At 34.9% G+C, this 24,221-nt stretch overlaps 1 long non-coding RNA gene across 1 annotated transcript; it reads left to right on the forward strand.

The window, feature by feature from the left end:
* The first annotated feature begins 3,087 nt into the window (after positions 1-3,087).
* LOC121733230 lies at positions 3,088-15,191 on the forward strand. The gene is made up of 3 exons (XR_006036526.1): positions 3,088-3,175; positions 8,186-8,187; positions 15,180-15,191. It is a non-coding gene; the product is annotated as an uncharacterized LOC121733230 (long non-coding RNA).
* The last annotated feature ends 9,030 nt before the right edge of the window (positions 15,192-24,221 follow it).

Consider the following 24,221-nt stretch of genomic DNA (forward strand, 5'->3'; position numbering starts at 1 on the left):
AAGTACTTTTTGCACGAGTAACTTTTGTTGGTTTCGGCTCATCTTGGAACACCCACACCGTTGACTGTTGTTTAGTTTCGGGGTCATATGCATAGATCCAAGATTCATCACCTGTGTAGATATTATAAACGGCTTTAGACGTACCACGGTTGTATTTTTTTATCATTTTTTTGCACCAATCGACACGAGCCCGTTTTAGATCGATTGTCAAGTTGTGCGGAATTCAACGCGAACATATTTTTTTTACAGCCAAATGTTCGTGTAATATCTTATGTATGCTCGTCATACTTATGCCTAAGGACGCCTCTATCTCGCGATATGTAACATGACGATCACGCATTATTAGTTCCCGCACAGCATCTATATTTTGTGGGACAACAGCTGTTTTTGGGCGACCTTCTTTATTTTCATCCGTGAGCATAGACCGCCCACGATTAAACTCACTGTACCAGTGATAAACAGTGGTTTTTGATGGTGCTTCATCTCCAAAAGTTGCGGTGAGTTGAATAAAGCACTGTTGTTGATTTAGCCCACGCCGAAAATCGTAGTAAATCATTGCACGAAAATGTTCACGCGTTAAACCCATGGCAAATGAAGACACGCAATTTTCAAAATGACGCCACAATGGAAAAATAATTAACAGTCACATGAAACAAAATGTATTCTTCAACCAAAGAGTTCTATTTTCAAATGTTGTAATTACTTTTTAAATATTGTTCTTGTAAGTGGCCAGTTCCGGATACATAAATAGCAGCCCTCGTATTTCCTTCACTCTCATAACCCAGTGGGACGGAAGACCGACACGACTGGCGAGAGATCAGGCGCAGGACCGACTTTTTACATGCCCATCCGACACATGGATCATCTTATTTGTCAGACAATCAAGTGATCAGCCTGCATTGTCCTAACCAAACTTGGAAATAACATGTTTCCAACGCGGGAATCGAACCCACGACCTCCGAGTCGAGAGCCACGCTCTGAACAATTAGACCACGGAGGCGTTGGTACCATAACTTATATAATATTGTCGTGCAACAAAACAATACCTAGTTAAGTTATTGGAATAATATCCAGCACTATCATAAACACAGAGAATATAATATCTTTTCTTAATGGTTATGATATATCAATTATTGTACCTACTACAAACTACAAAGCATCCTGTCATAAACGAAGCGGGGAAAGCAGCTAGTTAAAACAAGAGCCTTTATAATAGAGATTACGAACAGACTGGCGGAAAATAATCGATCCTTTGTGTGTCTGATGCTGTGGAGAAATAATTAAAGATGCCTCCATACTTCATACCTCAGGTTAATGAATGTCTAGACTCTAGCCAATCAACGGAAAATATTTACCAATATTGGAGTTTTTGTTGTGCCATTTAGCAATATAATAGCCCTAGCGCCGAAGATGCTTTGTTTGGTGTTTGATGAAATTACAGACCTATTAAGCGTCGATGAGGGAATGCACGCGTCGACGCGCACTTTCATAAATTTCTCTCACCTCTATTATTTTATAACAAATTCAGAAACTTGTAATTAAATAATAAAATAATCGAGGTGAATATTCTGTACGCAAAAAACCTGACGCGACACGGCGCTTAGACTTTGCCCAAGTGTGAGTTGATCCTCAAGCAGCTGTCATTCAAAATGGAAACAACGATAGTTCATAATATTTTGACCACATGCGGGATGATACTTAGAATAATATAGACAACAGGGAGTGCGTCTCTAGTTGGTTCTAATATTGGTCAAGTGCCAAAATATCCTTGCATTGTAAAGTCACAGTATTTACCTAACTAATAATTATAAAAAGGCCTGATGACTATTTTCTTATCGGTAATTGAAAGATACTTAAAAAATAGAAACATCGCTGAAAGAATGACTCTGATAGCTTAAAAATTCACCAAGATATGACAAATTTAAATATCTAAATATAAAAAAGACCTGCCCGAAACGCTCCATACTAAGTGCTACGAAAGTATGACGTCAGTCTTTCGTAGTTTGTACGCATCGGGAAACAACTTTGTTCGACAGGTATATTAAATATTGCGTTTATGAAAGTGGTTTCATAACAAAAGTTGCTTTTAATTGCATAATATATCGAATTGTATACAAATATTAAGAAATTCATTGAAAAAAAAAACGACTTGAATAGCCAACTTTGAAGGCGCATAACAAAAAAAATACAAATGCTATCAAGCTGAAATTTTGGAAACACTTATTTTTTACCGTGATTTCTTTATTTTATTAACAAAATTCGCTAATCTTTGACCTTGTCATCATCCCTATTGTATCTGTTTCTCTTACTGTCAGACCATATGATATTCTATTATAAATTATTAAAACATCATTGGTCAGACCTGTTTATTATCTTTTCACGCTCTACACCGATTTGGATGATTGACATCAATTATTGTGTATACGTAGACTTTGCAATCATTGCCTAATTTTAACAGGGTCCTCGAACTGTAAAGTTTTATTTCATTCTACATCAAACATTTCCACGCTACTCGTACAAAAGATGAAAATTGTTACCTACAAAAATGAATATCAATTTGAACTCTATAAAATGTACTCTATTATGGGGCGTTAGTCAGAATTCAATTACTTCTGATTATAGCGTAGTTTAGTCCTGATTAGGGGTAATAGTTAAATAATTATATGGCGCGGATACTGTAAAGCGGTTTCACCGCCTGCGAGGATAGCTTTAGTACCGTTGGACATGACATTTTTAAGGAGTCGTTATTGACTAAAGACATGACATTTTGCAGTTCTAATTAAAGAACTACAGAAGAACTACAGGCGTAATATTCTTTTAATAAATTTATTTTACTAAAAGAACACTATAATATTATTTGATGACCTCCGTGGCTCAATGGTTAGAGTGTGTGGCAACTCAAGCCGGGGGTCGCGGGTTCGAATCCCGCCGACGGAACAAAAAGTTTTTCAATGTTCCTGGGTCATGGATGTGTATTAAATATGTGTTTTATATAATAAAAATCTTAAATATATATGTATAGTATAAAAGTATTAAATATATTTCCGTTGTCTGGTACTTGTAACACTGTATAAAAAATTTACGTCGGGTCAATAGAGATGAAGAGACAAACCATCAAACATCGAGAAAACATGTAGACAAAATTTTCTCGTTATGCGCATGCTAGGCGCACAGGGTCACAACCAAAACTATCAATCTGTCTATTTAGCCATTTTGAATATTTTGCGATAGTAATATGCTTGATTTGCAATCCATTTTGTTAATATTATGTTAGACAAGACGTAATAATTGACCATCTGTACACCGTAATATACAAACTTACGTAATATATGTAATTGATTGTACCGTTGGTTCTTGGTGGAAATGCATGTTGACCACTCATAAAACAATATTTGCGTGCACTTTTTCCACTATATTAAGAAAGTGTATTAAACCAAATATGTTGTGATTTCTTTAACTTAAATTTTAAACTTTTGTACAGTACCAGTAATTCAGCCGTGCTTGCCGATTTAATATATGTAATTGATTGTACCGTTGGTTCTTGGTGGAAATGCATGTTGTACAATCATGGTACAATCAATTACATATATTAAATCGGCAAGCACGGCTGAATTACTGGTACTGTACAAAAGTTTAAAATTTAAGTTAAAGAAATCACAACATATTTGGTTTAATACACTTTCATAATATAGTGGAAAAAGTGCACGCAAATATTGTTTTATTAGTGTTAAACTTACGTAGGTTAAGGGGCTGTTACACCACTTCCTGCTGAAGTGCCGGATAGGCTATCCACAACTTATTTGACAGATCCTCCATACTTTATCTGTCAAGTTAAGTGGTGGATAGCCTATCCGGCACTTATCAGGAAGTGGTGAAACAGGCTCTAAGTATAGTAAATTCAACTCTGATAACAAAAAATTAAACACAATAATTAAAAACTACAATACCGTAACAAGCCAGCAATCCGAATTAAAATTGCCTTCTCGAAAGTCAACATTTACAGAATTTAAAACAAACAATATCATCATTAATCATCAGAAATCAATGCTGCAATACAATGGTTAATATGAGCAATGGTGGGTTATTACGTTATATTATAGCGACTAATTTCTATCAATACAGTTGAAATCAATTCAACATTACATAAGTCAACTTGATGCAACCCGTCGATCGTGGGAAAACGAGACACAATAGATATTCTAATGTGTCTCGTTCACCGGTTTGCGTATGGGGCTTAATGAATCACATCGGCAAAATATTGTGAACCATTAAGTTGGATTATTTTTAACCAGACTAACTTATTAAAATTTTAAATAAATGATAAATGAATAATTATTCAATCATTTAATATTACTTTCAAGTTATTAAATTTTAAAAAGTTTGCTGTGGTAACTATATTGAGGGACCTTTAAACCTACAGCTTATTAGGTTTTGTTAAAAATGTTATAAAATTAAACTACATTTTAGCGCGCAAATAACATTGCGCTAAAATCTAGTTTATTTTGTTCTACATCATGGGGACTTAGATAATAATATCATTGAATAAAAGTGACTTCAGCAAAATCTCATCTTGATAACATTGACATAAGAGTGATACATCTGCATCTGTACTGAAGTGATAATATTATAGTAGATGGTCTTAATCTGAATGGTAGTAGGTAGTAGTCTTGTAGTCTTAATGTACACAAGATGGCCTTACTTTTCAGATCTAGACCATATATTTTGTAGATTTTGTGAGTATGATATCACTTTTATTTTTTTTAACTTTTTGGCTGCTTTGGCCCACCACACATACCCACCACTGTATCTACTGTGTCGCCAGGATCGACAGCGATATCCAACCACGAAAACCCTTTGATATGATATCAGGGAGCCTGAGGGACATGCTAAAGCCGTCTTGGGACCCGCAACGAAATTAATCAGAAGAAAATAGGAGGAGTAGGAACATAGAAAATAGGAGGAGTAGGAAGATTTGATATCACTTGCTATCCACATGTAATAGTCACTCCACTTAATTTATCCTTTTTAATAAATTTTCGTCAAAAGCTCATTAAACTCTGACATACCGCCGACGATTGCGAAATTATTGTTTTACTTGGAATTCTATCGTCATTATCATTATCCGGCTTTATAAAATAATAAAATAAATAAAATATCTTTTTATTCAAAATGGGTATCATGATACACTTTTTGAAAGTCGAACGAAGAAACTACGTTGCCTACCACCCGTTCGGGAACTACCCCGCCGAGAAGAACCGGCGTAAGAAACTCGCACGGGGCCATCTTTTGCAAATCATAACCATCTTCATCATTATTATTATCAACACTAATATAAATTACATTTATAAATATCACGGCTAACGCAAGCCGACGTTATCTGATTTATTTCATAGTTGATCTCTCGCCGGTCGTGTCGGTCTTCCGTCCCACTGGGTTATGAGGGTAAAGGAATAGAGTGCTCTTGTGTACTGCGCACACACTTGGGCACTATAAAATTACTCCTGCGTAGCTGGCCTGGTTTCAATGAAACCAGCCACCGTCACCGAAACCGGTGTGGGAGTTATTATTTCATGAGTCTTTTATTTCGGCCTGTGATTGCTGCTTGCCACGTTGACTTAAACCACAGAATAGATAATAGTATTATTATTTTTATTATTATTATAATTTATATAGCCTAGGTCATAAGGTCGCATTTTATTCAGTCGCGGTCCCACAGCACTTACATCGTTAAACAAACAATAATTTAATTATGTAATTAATAATTATAAAATTTTTACAGTCTTTAAGTAAATAATAACAATAACCTACCCTACATATTATATTTTTCTATATTATAACATAAACAGAACCCAATTCCCATGAATGTGATGTACATTTAGGAACCAAAATATAATCGCTAAGAGCGGCGATTCGTCTTCGTCGACGCGCCGTATATCTTACTCAAACTAATTACATCACTTTCTTTGAATAAAAATAAGCGAAAACCAATTAAGCGACAGCCGCAGACGCTTATACGAATTGTTGAAACAGTTCGAGCAACTGACAAGGATATGAAAAGAAAGAAGAGTTTAATAATCGGTCAACTGCGAGTCAGGGCTTGTACCACGAAACCGTTTTGAGACTCAAACAATCGAACGAGAATGCCGCATCCTACTCTAACAAACGTGAAATGACGTTGTTAAAGTAGGACGCGGCATTCTCGCCCTATTGTTTGAGTCTCAAAACGGTTTCGTAGTCGGTAATAGGCCTACAGACTCGCGCACGAAGGGCTCTGTACCAGTATAGAGCAAAAATAGACAAAAAAATTGTTTTTTGTATGGGAGCTCCCCTTAATTATGTATTTTATTTAAATTTTATAATCGATTATTAAAATATAAATACAACTGAGTATTTTTTGAACATTTTAAGTGTAGTAGACACTTGTATTGCCATTATTAATATCGAGCAAAAAATTGCAATAAAATTACGTTTGTTGTATGGGAGCCCCCCTTAAATATTAGAATTATTTTGTTTTTAGTATTTTTTGTTATAGCGGCAACAGATATGTACCTACACAATCTGTAAAAATTTCAGAAATCTAGCTATAGTGGTTTTTGAGATACAGCCTGGAGACAGACAGACGGACAGACAAACGGACAGACAGACATCGAAGTCTTAGTAATAGGGTTCCGTTTTTACCTTTTAGCAGTTAGGTACGGAACCCTAAAAAGTAGTAGGTACTTACCTATTTAACAACAAGTGTTGTGGAAAGGTTCAGTTATACCAATAAGGGGCCAGATTTTGGATGGCATGGTGATTTAAGATTTGTATTTACTCTTATAATGGATAGACAAAATATAGTGTTTATGGAGTTCGTCAAGTTTTTTTGCGGTAAAGAATAACCAATCCATGCATTCCAACAAACATTCACACTTTTAATACCTGAAAATAAGTGTCTAAACACACTAGGCCGAAGTTACGCGGCGTAAATTCCGCAGGATTACATCCGCAATGTCAAACGCATACAAAATACGGACGGAACGCGACGGAATAGTGTATCCTCGGTAATTTAAAATACATTGCAGGCGGAATCATGCGGAATTTACGCTCCTAACTTTGGCCTAGACCACAACACTAAGTATATATTTTGTATCCGTATTTGGTGATTCCTGCAACACCTTTGCGCTGAAATTTATTAGTGACCGAACCCGTACATTTATCGGGTATAAAAAGTATCATATAAGTTCTTAACTCAAAGTATTTTCATACCAAATTTCTCCAAAATCGGTTCACCGCTTTGGACGTGAAGAACAGACGGACACACATTTATAATATTAGTATGGACATGGATATTAGTAGACGATGATGATGATGGGATTAGGATGCTAATTTAAACGGCCGCGGTAAATGTGATGGAAGTAAATGAAGACATCAATCTTGGAGGTGCTCTAGTGGTGAAGATTTATTGTGACGTCACGCCGACTGTTCTTCATTGGGTAATTATTATTTCAACTTTTAGGTTCAGTTAATATCGCTACGTGATGAGACGAGGCGATGCATTTTTAAATTATTATAATTTAGTCTAAATGACGCCCGAAACTCCGTTGTACCAAAAATCGTTTATCGCGCGGTAACCGTACATTTTTCGGAGAAAAAAAATATCCTAAAAGTCCCTTCCCGGGACTTAAAGTATGTCAAAACCCAGCTATATCGGTTAAAGTGGTTTGGGCGTGAAGAGGTGACGGACAGACACACACATCGTTCACATTAGGTATAAGTGAAACGAAGCTTACCGAGTCATCTAGTGAACATTAAAAATGCATTGCAACGTTGCAATGTGACCTTAGGCCTGTAGAATAAAAACTATCTTATTTACGGAACTCCAAGTATCATTATACCAAATCGGTTCTGCGCACGACCTAAGCATATAGAGTTATCAGGCAGATAGAGATACAGAAAGATACTTTGCAATTCGCATTAATTTTTACATCATCTTAGCCTAAATTAATTGTGTATGACGTAAGCACACATTATTTTATTTTCCGAATATACAAGATGTTAGTGTAAACACCGTTATCCTTGAAACCATCAAATGAGCACGTCAAAATGAACAACTTTTTCTATGAGAATAGTGCTGGGAACTCAAAAAAATCAAAGGTATGAAGATTTTTTTTATGAGTTCCCAGCATTGTTCTCATAGAAAAAGTTGTTTATTTTGACGGGCTCATTTGATGGTTTCAAGGTTAACGATGTTTACACTAACACACTGTATCTTCTTATTATCATAGTGGCCTAAGTGTATTAGTTTTGTATTTTATTAAAATATGTGATTCTATTGGTGAATCAATAAATAAATAGCATGAATAGGTTAAGTTTCTACTAAATTTATAACAATCAAGTATGTATAAATTCTAAACGCACATCTGTATGCGGGATAGTTTGACTTGGTAACCAGGCTAAATAGCTTGTCAGACGCTTCGATCTATCTGGACATACAGAATGGGTCAGATTGACCTGAGGCACACCAAGGGCTACAGTAATCCAGTGTTAAATAACGCTTGTGCTACAAAATGGTCTGACTCCGTTAGAGAAATGCCATGACAACAATTTAACGTAAATATTACGTTGAATTGTTGTCATGGCAACGTAAATAACTTTTTTAGTTTTACGCTGAAATTTCAAAAAATTTATGCACAATTTAGACTTTGAATCGCTCTCCTGTAAAGTTGTCGTTATTCACATCCGACATTATTAATGACTATTAACTATTAAGCAAATGATTTTAAAACAAGCATATTTTGTGTCTTTTTCGATGGTAAATAATATTATGTAGGACCAATCAAATATTTAAACGTAGACACAGAATACAATATTAGTTGACGTAGGCTTGAACCAGGAATTCTTTTTGTGAGTGAGGTTACTAGCAGGTTATGACTATTGACTTATGGTTATAAATCTATACTAATATAATAAAGCGGAAGAGTTTGTTAGTTTGTTTGTTTGTTTGAACGCGCTAATCTCAGGAACTACTATTTCGATTTGAAAAATTCTTTCAGTGTTAGATAGTCTATTTATCGAGGAAGGCTATAGGCTATATTTTATCACGCTAAGAATAATAGGAGCGACGAAATAAATGGAAAATGTGGGGAAAACGGGGGAAAATAATTTGAAAGGGCTTATTTAAACGCGCTAATCTCAGGAACGACTAGTCCGATTTGAAAAATTCTTTCAGTGTTAGATAGCCCATTTATCGAGGTAGGCTATAGGCTATATTTAATCACGCTAAGACTAATAGTAGCCATGAAATAGAGGAAAATGTGGGATAAACGGGGGAAATTATTTGAAAGGACTTATCTCGCGAACTACTGGCGCAATTTTTTATGTTATTTGGCACAGATAAGAAGTAGACTACGTGAAGGATCATAGGCTATTTTTTGTGGACTAATTTGTGTGTGAAATATCTAATTTAGCCGCGCGGAACGTCTAGTTATAATATGATTTTTAAGTCCAAAAATGCTAGTCGCAACTCTTGAATTACACCTACCTTTCCGATTTTTATACAAAAAAACTGTTTAGAAGAACGACAATATTATAACTTTATTATCAGGCGACGTTTTCGACAGATGACAAGATAAGAAACCCGAAAATCCGAAAACAAAAGAATAACGCAGACAAATCACAGGGTGCTCTGACCTCGTTCCGTGCGAATTTAAAATTAATTCCGTCCTATCTTCTAACTTTATAGAAGTTGGGGTCATTAAGACCGCTTCAAATGCACTTCCACAGTCCCAGGCTGCATTAGCATATCTTAAATGTGGATCGTTTGTAAGATATCCCGATTTGTTTTATGAAAAACGGGGAAGTTGAACGACTTCTGGAACATTCCAGTCTAGGAATTTTGGTATTGAAGGGAACTTGCGAGTAGGTATCCTGTAGGACACAAAGAAGAAAATATAAGCCAGTAGACTATTGGCTGATTCTTCTTTCTTTTGGTGGTTCACTGCTTCTTTAATTAGATTTTCAGACGAAATGAATTTTGTGTACATAGCAAAAACCAAATATGACACTAATATTATAATCAAAATGTTATGCTATAATAATTATTATAACATTGTGTTTATATTAGCACCTTTAAAAATCATGCGAAAAGCGTTCAAAAAGTCCAAAATCGTTCAATTAATGCAGTCGAGCCATGCTATAGTAGGCTGTTTATTGTGTAGATTGAAATTAATTGTTGCATAACAAAAAAGTACAAGAAACTTGAAGATTGAATACATAAATAGTTGCATAACAAAAAACTGTTCTAACTTTACAATCCTACGAATTGGAAGTAAGGAAATAAAGCAAATGGATTGCCAAGAAACCGTAGACCCTTGGCATGGCAATAATTGGAGACATGTGTGATTTTAATGGGGTAGCTACAATGGGGTGCCAGTCAACGTCGTCACCTGCCAGTAATACTGATTGATTCGAGTTAAACCGACCGTGAATGGAGTATTGGAGATTATTGCCTTCTGAAGCGTTTTGGTGCGTTGGTATTGTGGTCATAATGGATACTTAAATGTCAGTGATACTCTTTCGTTTGGAAGCCAAAGTGATTATAAAATGTGATGATAATCGTTTAAAAGTTTGTAGCAACTAAATATTTTTTTACTTATGTCAATTTCTGGACTTAGCTACTGATCAAAAAATTAATATACTATAATGTTTAAGCCAAAATAGTGAGAGTACCTACTCTGCATCTATTCCTACATCGCTAAAAAAGAGAGAGAAATGTATCTTAGTCAATTTCAATAGGTCCAAGCGTGACTCAAATAAGGTCACCAGCCAAATACCATATTAATGAAAATATCTGTTTATTTAATCTCATCGGAAAGGAACAGCAAAACCTCTCAGACTCCAAGAGTTAATTTTATTAGTCCATAATATCGGCTCCTCGCCTTTGTAGCTGCCATATTAAAGTCTAGATGTCTAGACAACCTGAGAGCTAGATTTCCCTGTCATTGGCATTCCTTTTCTGATTATCGGCTTACTCGGCGGGATTTAATTTACGAGAAATGTTGGGATTATGAGATAGTTAAAATATCCGATATTCATTTTCATGCACTTACTTCCGAATCTCAGTGGAAGAATTTGCATCTTGGAGTATTTAACAATGAATAATATGACAGTTATTTTATTGGATTTATTAGATTTGATTAACAAAATATTGTGATATACAGGTATACCAATTTAGCTAAATACAATCGAAGTCTAACTAAGTATACGGTTCATATTATGCTTCATTTTTTCATTATTCATTAAAGTTTTTCAAATCTTACGGAATAATTTTCAGAGATTGTATGTAACTTAGAATTTCAATCACTATTTTTAGGGCATTTTAATTAAACTATGTCTGTACTTAATCTTTTAAGGCCCGTACTTACTCCTTTAAAGCCCGGATCGGCAATTTTTATGGGTATGACGATGGATTTTTTTGAGTTACCAGCATGATTGTTCTAATAGAAAAAGTTCATGTTGACATTTTGATGGTTTTTAAGGATAACGGTGATAACCGTTAGGGTTACTACACCACAATATATAGAGTAGACCACAGGGAAGGCCATAGACTCATGTTTACGTAAAAGGTGTAAGATTGCCACAGAATGCGTTTTCTACGCGGGCAGAGCTGCACAGAACATCTAGCCAAAATATAATCGATTGTTATTCGACCTTCATATTATTTACTGTACATTGGACAAATCTCATCAATGCTGAAATTCAATCAAGATACGGGCTTTGTTAAGCTGAATAGGCCTCGTTAAGGTACAGAAATGGCCTTATACGGCCCTCCCTTTTGTTACTAAACGACGGATCGATCTACCAATTTCAATGCATCGGCTTATATCCAGTTTCTACGTGCTTCTTACAATGGGTTCTTGGATGTGAGAATCAACAATGATAATTATATTATAATACTACTAGCTGATCCGGCAAACGCTGTTTTTCCTTAAATGGTGTGGGGATATGATTGATGTTGTATAATTATTAATAATTATACAATAGGATGGGGAAAAATTAAAATTTTACTACAAAAAAGTTAAAAAGTGGAGCAAGTTCAGTTTAATAGTAGTTACGACGTATTACTTATGATTGTCATGAATAGTTACTACAATAACTTAATGCTGTCCTGGGTGGTGGTGGCGCTTTGTGTGGGATACGTCCCCACAACTTGTTCGGATTATAATAACATGCATAATGTTATTATAATCCGAGAAACAGTAATACCGAGATAAAACTGATCATGTTAATAGTTGATTGATGATTTGATCTCCAACATTGTTTTACAGCTTTTTGAAAATTATTATTTTCATCCTTCGTTCTTATAAGGTCGATACAAAGGATTGAAATATGAATATTATCAATAGAGATTGAAAATATAATATCTACAAATAACGTTTCCTATTGCAGAATACTACCAATTTGTTTTTTAACAATCCGAAATTGTAAAGTCCATTATTTTACCGTCGGAAAAAGAATACTATATTTCCGTGATATTTGCATGGTCTTATTTATTTAGGATCGTACATAATATACAACATAGTACATACTATATTTGGCACATATACGGCATATCAAATATTCATAGCTGGCCGGACTACGGACCCGAGGGACAAACAGATTTCTGTATGAAAAGTAGCGTGTATGTAAATTTGACATTTGCATTCCAATTTTGAAACAACAATACTTTTTATTGCAAGGAGAGTACTGTTGATATGACGTTTCAAATGGATGATCTGTCAGATCCCTTTGAAAATATGTCAAAAATGGATGGACCCTAGCCCATAAAGTTAATATAGGTACCTAGCGGTATAGAGAAACAAAGGCCTGAGCAAGAGAGATCTCACTTTCAGTAACACTGCGTGGTAAAAAGAGACGTGTGATACATGACAGCGGCACTCTTTTTTTGACGTCCAGTCGGCACGTGCCGCACGTTGACAATTTAATCTCATAGAATTCATGTTCAATCATGCTTGCGTAAGTGTATACGTACACATATTTTTCACAAAGATGAAAACCAATTTTGGTTACGTTTGAGGGCTCGAGATTGTTGCTCTATTCCGCTAGGTATATTAACTTTATGCCCTAGCCTATACACACCATAATAGTGGTAGGAGAAGCCGATAGATATAAGGGCTTTTGAACGGTTTTTTGGTGGTCATTTTAGGGAAATGTTTGGGATATAAGAATAAAAATTACAAAAATATTTTTCTCTCCAACTTTTATCCGTAATAGTATAAGATCCAACTTTACTATTTTTTCACATTACGCAATATATGTTTCTCTCCTATTTCTTAGTATAAGAGACCGACAAACTCCTAGTCCGGGAGCCCACGAAAAACTTATTTACACGTCAGTTAAGTTGTCTAATTTGCCGCCAGTACCATCGATCAGGATGAAACACGGCTACCCTTTCGCAAATTACTACCTCAAGCTATCTACAAACTTCTACTGTGGAGAGACATTTTATCTCTACCATCACCTTTATGTCAACTACGTAAAGCTCACTATCGTAGAAGCTCGGGGTGATATAAATGTGAACGCACGGTAACCGCTAGTTGTTTACTTAATTTGTAACCTCTGCTTTAGAGCCCTTTAGGGCCCCAAGCATATTTTTTCCTTTGTCCAAAGTAATGTAAAGAAGTAAGTTAGAAGAATTAGTTAGAAGAATTAGTGTAAATTGAAAAACATTCTAGCAATTGGAAAAGTCGTTGCTAATAAATAATAATCGAAACCTAAGTTAATAAAATTATAGTTATGAAAATGAGTCTGAATATCTTTGTCTGTCCGTCTGTTACTTTAAATGCTTAAATCTCAAGAATGATTTACATTAAATTTGTTTGGAGATATTTCGAGCTCCAGAAAAGTATTTAGGATAGTTTTTTTTCCAGAAAATGTACGATTCACAGTCAAAATTACGGGCAGCATCTAATAGCATTTTTTTCTCTCTTTTAGCCTGGAAATCTAACCTGCACCATTGATATCAAATCAACTGTCTGCCCACGAAGCCAAGGAGAGAGACAAAAACAGGGGGGAAAAGTATTATTGATCTTTAATCATTTAAAAAAGATCAATACTTTTATTATCCATCCATGTTACGTCATTAGCCTATAATTAATTAAGGTGAAATGAGCGTGGAGTTACGGGCTCCGGCCGTTTGTTGCCAACTTCACTGCGAACAAATGTTTTGTTCGAAATTATTTAATTTGTAATTTCAACAATGGATTGCGTAATTTGTCTGAAATTTCCCTAATCCTTTGTTGTAAGGTTGCGAGGAAAAGCGGTCAGATAAATACCAAAATGATTGTCTAGATGTGTTTGACGCTACGCAATAGATAAAAGGAAACTGCTTCTATTATGGATTATATTCTATATCTATTAACATGGATATATATATATATATATATATATATATATATATATATATATATATATATATATATATATATATATATATATATATATATATATATATATATATATATATATATATATATATATATATATATATAGAAGCAGTTTATAGTAAGCAAAGCAGCAAGTAACAATGACTTTGTCATACTTTAGGTAGGCTATGTTTCCTTTGTTACGTTCCTCCTTTAGTTGTGGGAGTAATGCCTTCCTCTTCTCCAGTGTTTCTTTTCCATTTTTACCATCACTATTTGTTATAGTTTCTATTATATATATATCTCGGAATCGGCTCCAACGATTTTCATTAAATTTAGTATATAGGGGGTTTCGGGGGCAATAAATCGATCTAGCTCCAGCTCTAGCTTGGAGTCCAAAATTATTGTTGCTACTTTGCAAGGTAACGTATCTAAGATTCAAAGACTTTTTTTTTCAAAGATTCAAAGACTTTATTAGCATCCAAGTATACAACATAGAAACTCAGCACCTTGTACAGGCGTATCTATATCACAATGAAGTCATAATTATTCCTATGTCCTAAATAAAGTGGACTCCAAGTCCATATATCTCAGAGCACATTAACCTTTTAGCACTAGGTACAACATTTTACATACAGGACTATTCACAGGTATAAGCTACTCGAGTACGAAAATATCCTCATCCTAAGCTAAAAACAAGTCACAAAGTCATTAAAATGAAATATGTAAGTTTAAGGAACATTTTGTTGATAATAAAGCGGAACTCGTATCCAGGGTATTATGGCAGCAATGCGAATCAAGACAGTCGTTATTTACTCATTAAAACTTGGAATTGAAGGCGTTCCCGATCGGTGAAGTAAAATAAACTTCTCAATGGGATGAGTGCGGAGTTTTGAGGGATATTTTTATATTTTATATTTTGTGTACCAAAGTACCGTAATGTGAAATTATTTTTACTAGAGATCGCCTAATGGTCGAAATTCGACCTTAAATTAAATATCTTCTTCTTTTGGCTCCCCGTTTAGGCTGGCCTCACACAGCCGGAATTTCATAATCGGAAATTCATATTCTTACAGATCGATCTATGAAATTCATAATCTTTAAAAAATCAGAATGTGTGTGGAGCGTACTGATATTGTATGGTATTTCGGTCTTTCTGAATTAAAAATATGAATTTCCGGCTGTGTGAGGCCAGCCTTAAAGTATTTACTATTTCAGATTTAATAAAAAACAACAATCCATTTTAAATATTTTGACAACAGACTTTAGCCATAAACAAAAGAGTATAAATTCGTATGTATAGGCTTGTCATTCAAAAAGATGGTAGTATGCACATTGTAGTGTGTGTAATGTTTTAGCACCTCTACGGAGAGATGATGGCGTATCCATTGTGGATGCTAAACATAATCGACGTCGATCATAGGCGGGCATTCCATGTCGTAGCTATTGGTCTATATTTAATTGGTCTAACGTTGGCAATGAGGCTGCTTACTGGATTATACTTTTACGAATACCAGTTAGGACCAGCTGCAGTCTTACCCCCGAAACTGATACTATTTTGATTAACGAGTCTGATTATGTTCAAATTGAGCCGCTAGATCTCATGCGCTAGTCAGGAGGGGAGAAAACCGTTGAGATCGAATTAGTTCCAAATTGAGCTGCAGCACGATTTTGCGCTATTATGAATGTCGGAAGTAGCAAAAACTTTGAGACCGAGCTGATTCGATTCTTTAGGCCTACTACGAAACAATTTGAGACTCAAACAATCGGACGAGAATGCCGCGTCCTGCTCTAACAACGTCATTTCACGTTTGTTAGAGTAGGAGTCATTTTCGTACGATTGTTTGAGTCTCAAAGCGGTTTCGTGATACGGCCCCTGATTCGTCGGGAGTAAGGCAGCAGATCACAAAACACAACGCTTAAGAGCCCATATGACCCTAACTTGACTACATACTTTAACCTAGATCTCAAAATCTGTAAGGTCTAGAAAACTGATTTTTTGACACAAGTAACTTCAATTCATAAAGATTAAATGCTCAAGACGAAAACACGATTACTCAAAAAATGCTCGATAGTTTCTTTTTTACAAAAAACCTTGTTTTAGACACATTTTTGCTTGGATCTTCGAAGTTTGCTGTCTTTTCTTTAATATTTTTTAATATCTAAAAAGGTATTGATAAAACCTAAATTTGCTCAAAACACTTTTTTCATAATCATTCTAGTTCGTCTTTTACTCAAGTAAAACTAACTCGGCGATGATTCCGCGCCGTCCTTTTTCACCTGGCATATGAAAGACGAGCGTGAGTGTGAAGAGAGAAGGACGATGTTTGATTTTTAGAGTCAGGTGAGCTCTTAATAGATAAAGTTAAATTTTAAATTACTATCATAGTAGAGCGTCACTGCACGTCTCGCTGAGAATAGAAATACTGACAAATTGAAAGAACATAATCCTTTTTAGTTATCAATCTGACACTATCAACATGAAAAAAACCATTTCTATATTCAAACAACATCCGCGAAACATGAGGTGATCTAACCGCTCGTTATCCCCATAAAAATACGCAACAAAATCACCGCTATGACAATCTTATATGAAACCCTCTATTTGGCAAACATCCTCCCTGGGGCGCGCTCTATATTAAAAGAGGGTTCTACTTATTAAAGTGCAGGGACAGGAAATGCTCAACGTAAAGGTGTGTACACACTACGGCAAATACGTTGCCGGGTTACATGTTAACGGACAAATAATATAATTGCTTATGCAATACTGTTCATGTATAACTTTTTTATGCTTTTATTATGTTTTTTAGTGGTATCTGCCTTTGACAAAATATTTCTCTGGTGATTTTTAAATTAATCTATATTTTTTAATGCTACGACGTGCGTAGCGCGTAGATGAAATACTTCTATGCTACATATATTATGTGTAGTGTTTACTTAGTAACAACGTAATCGGTTCAGCGGTTTGTTCGTGAAGAGGTAACAGACAGACATAATCAATTTCTCATTTATAATATGAAGTATGGATATATTAGATTCGTAATAAAGCGTCAATGCAGCGTGTAGAGTTGCTCACTTAGAATAATTTTTTCGTGTCGGTCTCTTGTCGTGTCGGTCCCGCGTCGCATACTCTGTACACATCTCAACCATCACTGTCCTGTCCTCTAGATTTATTACACACGTTTTTATCACAATCTTTGGGTCGCATTTGAATTTTTTCAACAGCCGGAAACCACATTCAGCTATGAATATATCTTGCGTAAGGATGAATATATAACTATTTTTTTCTCGAATAAATGAAAGGATTTTGATAATAATAAAAATAATGTATCGTCTCCCTTTTTGGTTACGTCTTAGCACAGTTTAATATCTTTACTGTGGCCGTCTAGTCTAGAAAAAAATAGGTTGTATACCTACAAAATATTTTTTCTAGACTTTTTTATCTAAAGGGTAAGTTCGTACCAGAACAGCGTAATACCGTTACATAATTCAATGAATGTCCACGGCACAGCGTAACATTTTTATGAGCCTATACTATCCCCCTGCTGGGCAAAGGCCTGTCCCAAAGCCTTCCATCTGTCTTATTTCAACGCCATCGCTGGCTTGTATGTAATTATTTGACATAATTTCGTATCATCTCCTTTGTCAACAACAACGACTGTTGAAACAGTCAAGTGCGACTTGACTGTTTCACTTTAAAATACTTCCTATACTTCGTAAAAAAGACAATCAATTTCGAAAATAAATTGTTAACAGATTGTATGCATTACTGCAATCTCCTCTAAGACAGGCCAGGGGAATCCCCCAATGAATAATTCAGACCTAGCAGACTTTATGGGACAAGTTGTCTGTCAAAGTGTCAATAAGGGGAACCTCTAATTAATTTTGAACCGAGATAAAATTTAAACCGAGTTTAAATGGATAGCTTCAATTATACACTTTATATGCATTGAATAGTTAATCAAATCATTTTGGTACTGTTCTGTGTTTTGAATAGACTCGTGAAGTACGGTACTGTACAGATTTTAATAAAATCTGGTAAAGAGACAGAGTGGTCATTGGCTGCGTCACGCTTAAAATATACGGCTCGTTTGATCCTCTATTTGGATCCTTTTTGCACCTCAAAAGTGTGGCAATATTATCTAGTGTCTTCGAAATAAATTATCCTTACTACTAACATAAATATGTGAAAGTGTGTCTGTCTGTCTGTTACCTTTTCACGCGGCCGGTGAATTTTTATGGGATACTTTGAGAAACGGGTAAGGTCACACGGTAACAGCCCGGTAAACAAATGTTTTTGCTAGCATCGTCTAGTAAAATAATTAAGGGTTCCTAATGCCTAGAGCAGTGGTTCTTAACCGGTGGTCCGTGAACCACTGGTGGTCCCCTGAAGGCATTTCAAGTGATCCACGAAGCCATCCTTATAATATGTGAGGATTCAGAAGTTTTTAAAGAGTATCCAGTCACATAAATCACAATAAATGCTGCCAAATCTAAAATTAGTGCTAATTAGAAAGTTGTGCTTGTTTTCTTTATCAAACAACCCTTAACACTAGAAAGACCGGAATTTGAACTTCCTAGAAAGACCAAGAGCGGTCTAATGACCCAACGTATGTTTTTACATTTTTTGTGTGTCTTACTATCTTGCTTTTGCATTTTATTGATCATTTAATTATTTATAAATGTAACTAAATTAAATTATAGTACAAATATTCAAGAAATTTATTTAAAAAAGCATTTTATAGACCTGCTACTGATATAATGACATTATAATGACTCCACAAGATTTATTGGTTTTGTTCCTGTATTTGAGCATAAAACACATTTTTTTCAGATTTCATATTTTCTCATTTTAGCAATAGAATGGTAAAGTTACTCTTATGTACAGTAATTCACGTTTAGAAGCCATGAACATCTTGATGAAAATACCCTATTGGAGGACAAAACTATTATTTTTTCGTGTCGTATTTTTGGTCCCAATATAAAAATATTTTATCACTAAAGCTAAAAAAGTACGAAAATATGATTTAGAAATGAAATATACTTGAAATTAGCAGAAATATAACAATTTTTATCATATTTTCATATAACTACAATTTCGCAACCTTTAGTTTGTTATTTGCTTCATTTGTGTAGGTAAAACAAAAAATTAAATTAAATCAGCATAAATATTTTATTGAAATTCGAACTACTAATAAACCCTGGCTGTGTTAAGTCAACTCAGGCAACAATACTATGAAAATTGATACAGATTTTTTTATATTTTAATATCAAAACAGGCAAGGCAAAAGGTTTTATTTGTGCACATACTATATTTGTAAATATATTACCATTATTTTCACATATAAAAATGTGAAATTTTAGACTGTTTATGTAAATGAAAGTATTTATCCCACTTTTGTCCTATGAGTCATTGACAAGTCTATTTCAGTCAAGGTTTTTATAAATTTTAAATCAAGTTTCAAATAAAATACACAAACAAAACATAATAATATTAAAAAATTTGAAATAAAAATAAAACTTGCAAGAAAAACCCACTTTCTTTAGAAATTTTATTCAAGCGGTCAATTGACCGCTGCGGTCTTTCTAGGTAGGTTGTTATTTAAAACTTATAATTATTAGGCAATCATTAAAAACACGTTATCTCAATTTAAACTATCGAAAATTATTAATGTCACGAGAGGAAAACTAATTTCACGCAACGGTAACGAAAATATCGCAAATTAAAAATGAAAATGCGGTCATTTGACCGCTCCGGTCTTTCTAGTGTTAAGGCCCACTTGCGCAGATCTGGATTAAAATTAACCCCGGATTAAACGTTATCTCTTTCGTAAAATATAAGAATGTAAGAGACAACACGCTATTTAACCCGGTATTAACTTTAACCCAGATCTGCGCAAGTGGACCTTGAAGTTAGTTGAGTAAGCCAACTGGGTGGTCCCCGGCAAGACAAACATTTGTTTAGATGGTTCCTCATGACTAAAAGGTTAAGAACCACTGGCCTAGAGCGATGGATCATGGAAGCTCAATACATTAACGAAAACCCACAAAAATGCTTTATCTTTTGTCCTTGCTTTAGTTTGTATCGAATCGTCGATGCACTTACGTGTAAAAAAGTGAAGTCACTTCCTTTTGTATCCATTAGCGATAACGAGCGAAGTCATCGCGAATGTTTGTGCGGGGGTGTCACGAGGGTGACAGTAGAAGGGGGATAGGCAAAGTGACAGCCCGACAGACAAACGCTAAGAGCTTTTACTTTCGCAATCTGCTGAATAATTTACATGTGTATTTTTGCGTTTGCCTCCCGGACTATAAATATTTTTCGCTGAATTTTTGATGCGTCTGCCATTAAACAGTTATGTTAATATTGAAATAGTTATCAATTTTGTATTTTAACATTTTATAGCACTAATGAAAAGCCATTCAAGCAACTTAAGTCCATCTTACTTCTAAATAATATTTTCTTAAATCTTTGTAGCAGTTGTATTAATCAAATATTGATATTTACAAACAATATCTACACTAATGATATAAAGATTGTTAGGGTTAACACCGTTATCCAAAACCATCAAATAAGCCCGTCAAAATCAACAACTTTTGCTATGAGAACAATGCTGGAAACTCAAAAAATGCCGTCTTCATACCTATACAAATTGCCCGGATCGGCAATTTTTTTAAGATGTCTATAATGGAAAAACCTATGACTGTATTGTAATAAATAAAATATGGCAAAAAAAAATTACGGTAAAAATTTACATTTGCTTAAGCCTTCTTAGAGGTATTTTTGTCTTAAAAACCCCTCACGAACAATATCAAATTGCGTGTAATTCAAATCATAACTCAAATTTGAATGTGCTAATTCTACGAGTTATTCCTCATGTTTATACATGGTATGTATGAACCCGGCGAGGCCGCGACCGCCGCCTCTCGACCTATATTCTGAACTTTCATACGATTATCGTGTAAGTTTGTTTGCAATTAAACTTTTGAGATGGCAATTACTGATTTTTTAGTCCAAAAACCGTTGAATATTAATTTTTAAAGTAGAAAAGATTTCTAATTACGAGTTTTCTTCCAGTATAGTTGTGTATATTTCCGTTATGTAGTAAAGCTTTCCCAACTTAAAATATAGCGTTCTTTTTTCGTATTTTTTCCATTTACATCAACTAGTATCATAGTTTAAAGTTAGACAAGATCTACCTAAAGTTTGCAGCCGGCTTACCATGGCGATTTTAAAATTTAAGTATATGCTTAGAAAAATAAACTAGGCCTTTGCATCCGTTATGGGTGATTTATACAGAATTTTCAAAGCGAAGTAAGCACTCCTCAAATGCTGTAGTCATCTGTACTGCCTGGGACAAGATTTTTTAAATGACCGTATGGTTTCCCAAGCACATACGACATTGCAGATCCAGAGGAATGAACTATAGAGTCAATACGCTGGGACCAACCATGTGCGGGTTTCCTCATGATGTTTTCCTTTACCGTACGAGCGTCCGTATTATTTACTTGAGATCTGAAAATGTCTCATTGGTACACGCCTCCACCCGGGATCGAACCTGCACCCTCTAGGAGTGCGAACCAAAGGTCTACCCATTAGGCCACGGACGCTCAGAAAAAAATAAACATACAAGAAAAAATACATCAACTTTATTCGTTGCAATAATAATTGTTCTTATCGTAAACAGTAAGACTTAAGCACAATTATTATTCATGATTTCAAGAAAATATCAAGGCCATATTGCTTATTCAATACGAAAACTAATTAGGACGTTTAAAAGTAGATACTATACAACTTATAGTCTAAGAGCGAGTGTTGGGCAGACTTACAGTAAGGATAACCTTTGTCGGAATAATGAATGCATGAACGGCAAATGAAACAGTATACCTGGCATTAATATGGAGCTTGCTACTTTACTGTAAGTCTGTAGAACACTCGCTCTCAGTCTATGATAACCTCTACAAAATACACCTCCATTAAGGACCTAAAACAAAGACGTAACAGATTCATCAATTTCTCGGTCCACGTGACAAGGCGCTTTGGAAAACTTTAACTAAATTAAGGTGTGCCCGCCCCTACCGTGTCGCGCCACTAATAGGATCTGAATTTAGGAAGCACCCTCATTACGACGTTTTCACGCCGCGTTTGAGGTTTACTTTAATTAGTAGTGTTATGCATGTGAAAAATTCATGCGTAGAAATGGAACATGAAATTATTTTTAAGTGTATCCCGACCGAGTTATAGCTGTTTTATACTCGAGTATCTTACACAGGCTACTTACATGAAACAATTTTTGACGACCTCTGTGGCTTAATTGGTTAAGTGTGTGGGAGCTCAAGTAGGGGTTCGCGGGTTCGAATTCCGCCGATGGAACAAAAAGTTTTCAATGTTCCCGGGTCTGGATGTGTATTAATAATATTAAATATGTGTATCATATTATTATTATAAAAATCTTAAATATATGTATAGTATCAAAGTATTAAATATATTTCCGTTGTCTGGTACCTGTAGGCTGTAACACAAGTCCTTCAGGTACTTACCATGGGGCCAGACTGACGTGGTGTGAAGCGTCCATAGATAGGTATTATTATTATTACTTATTAATTTATACCACTTTTATTTTTGTACAGTTTAGTATACTTTAGTCAAATTTATTGTCCTATCTTTTGGCGTCACTGTAATATTAATATTACTTATATTTTTGGGAGTAAATTATTATACTCATCAAAATAAGCAACTTTTCTTATGCAATCTACTTTTTTGGTTAAAAAAATCAGTTTTTCATACAAAAACGCCTTAGGACCTCAGCTTTTTTGGATAATAAATAAAAATTATTCCCTTAAACGTATACTATAATTATTATTTGTATGGGATTAAAACAGCGTAATGACAAACAATGGTATCTAATTCGACACTAAACAATTTATTTATTCCTCACAATTTGAGAAATGACAAGAACTCACATTCAACCCCATCTAAAAACCTACAAAAGTCGAACAAAACGCTCCAAAGGAAACAGACCGCTTAAAATTCAATACTCCTTAAGTGTTGCCCTCTTAAAAAGACAAACAAAATACTAAGGCTGGCAACACTGCGCTTGCACCGAACTGTATTTATTGAGGCGGAAAATTGAGCTAGTGCCAATTTTATTTTCAATTCCCCTCAGTAGGCGAATCAGTGATACATTACCGATTCGAATAAATGCAACCGTTTTATTTTATTTTTTTATTTCATTTATATAAATAGGTCGAATATATTTGCGTGGGTGTAACAAAAGATAGTGATAATACTTCAAAGTATATTTATGTTTGTATAAAGTTTACTGTGAAAGTAGCAGCATTGAAAAGGAACATGCTGATTAGCCGAGTAGAATAAAAACTAAGTTGCTACTGTATAGCAATAATTCTACTGAGATTTTAATAACCAGCAGGGCTAAAATGATCACTTTGGAGAATCATATTATGAACCATAATATGATTCATTTTTTAAAAGTCGAAAAATTTACACTCTTGTTGTCTTCAGATGTCTAAATTCGTACTAATTTGACATTCGTGAGTTTGACAGTTTTGACAATTCGTTTTGTGAATTGATTGAGATGAATAGCCCTGCAGTTTACCGTTCATCAAGGTTTCATCAAACACTATCGCTAAACCGCAGGCTCTGACGCCATCCACCATAAATCATGGAGTGGATGACATCTTGACTGTTTTTGTCCCCTTTGTCCCCTACGTCCCCCTCCTCCCCCGGCTGTCCCCGGCAGATGAGCCCAAATAGTTAGACAAATGACGTACAAGACAAATTACTTTGTGACAACT

Source organism: Aricia agestis, chromosome 13 (assembly GCF_905147365.1).
Source record: "Aricia agestis chromosome 13, ilAriAges1.1, whole genome shotgun sequence".
Lineage (NCBI taxonomy): Eukaryota > Metazoa > Arthropoda > Insecta > Lepidoptera > Lycaenidae > Aricia > Aricia agestis.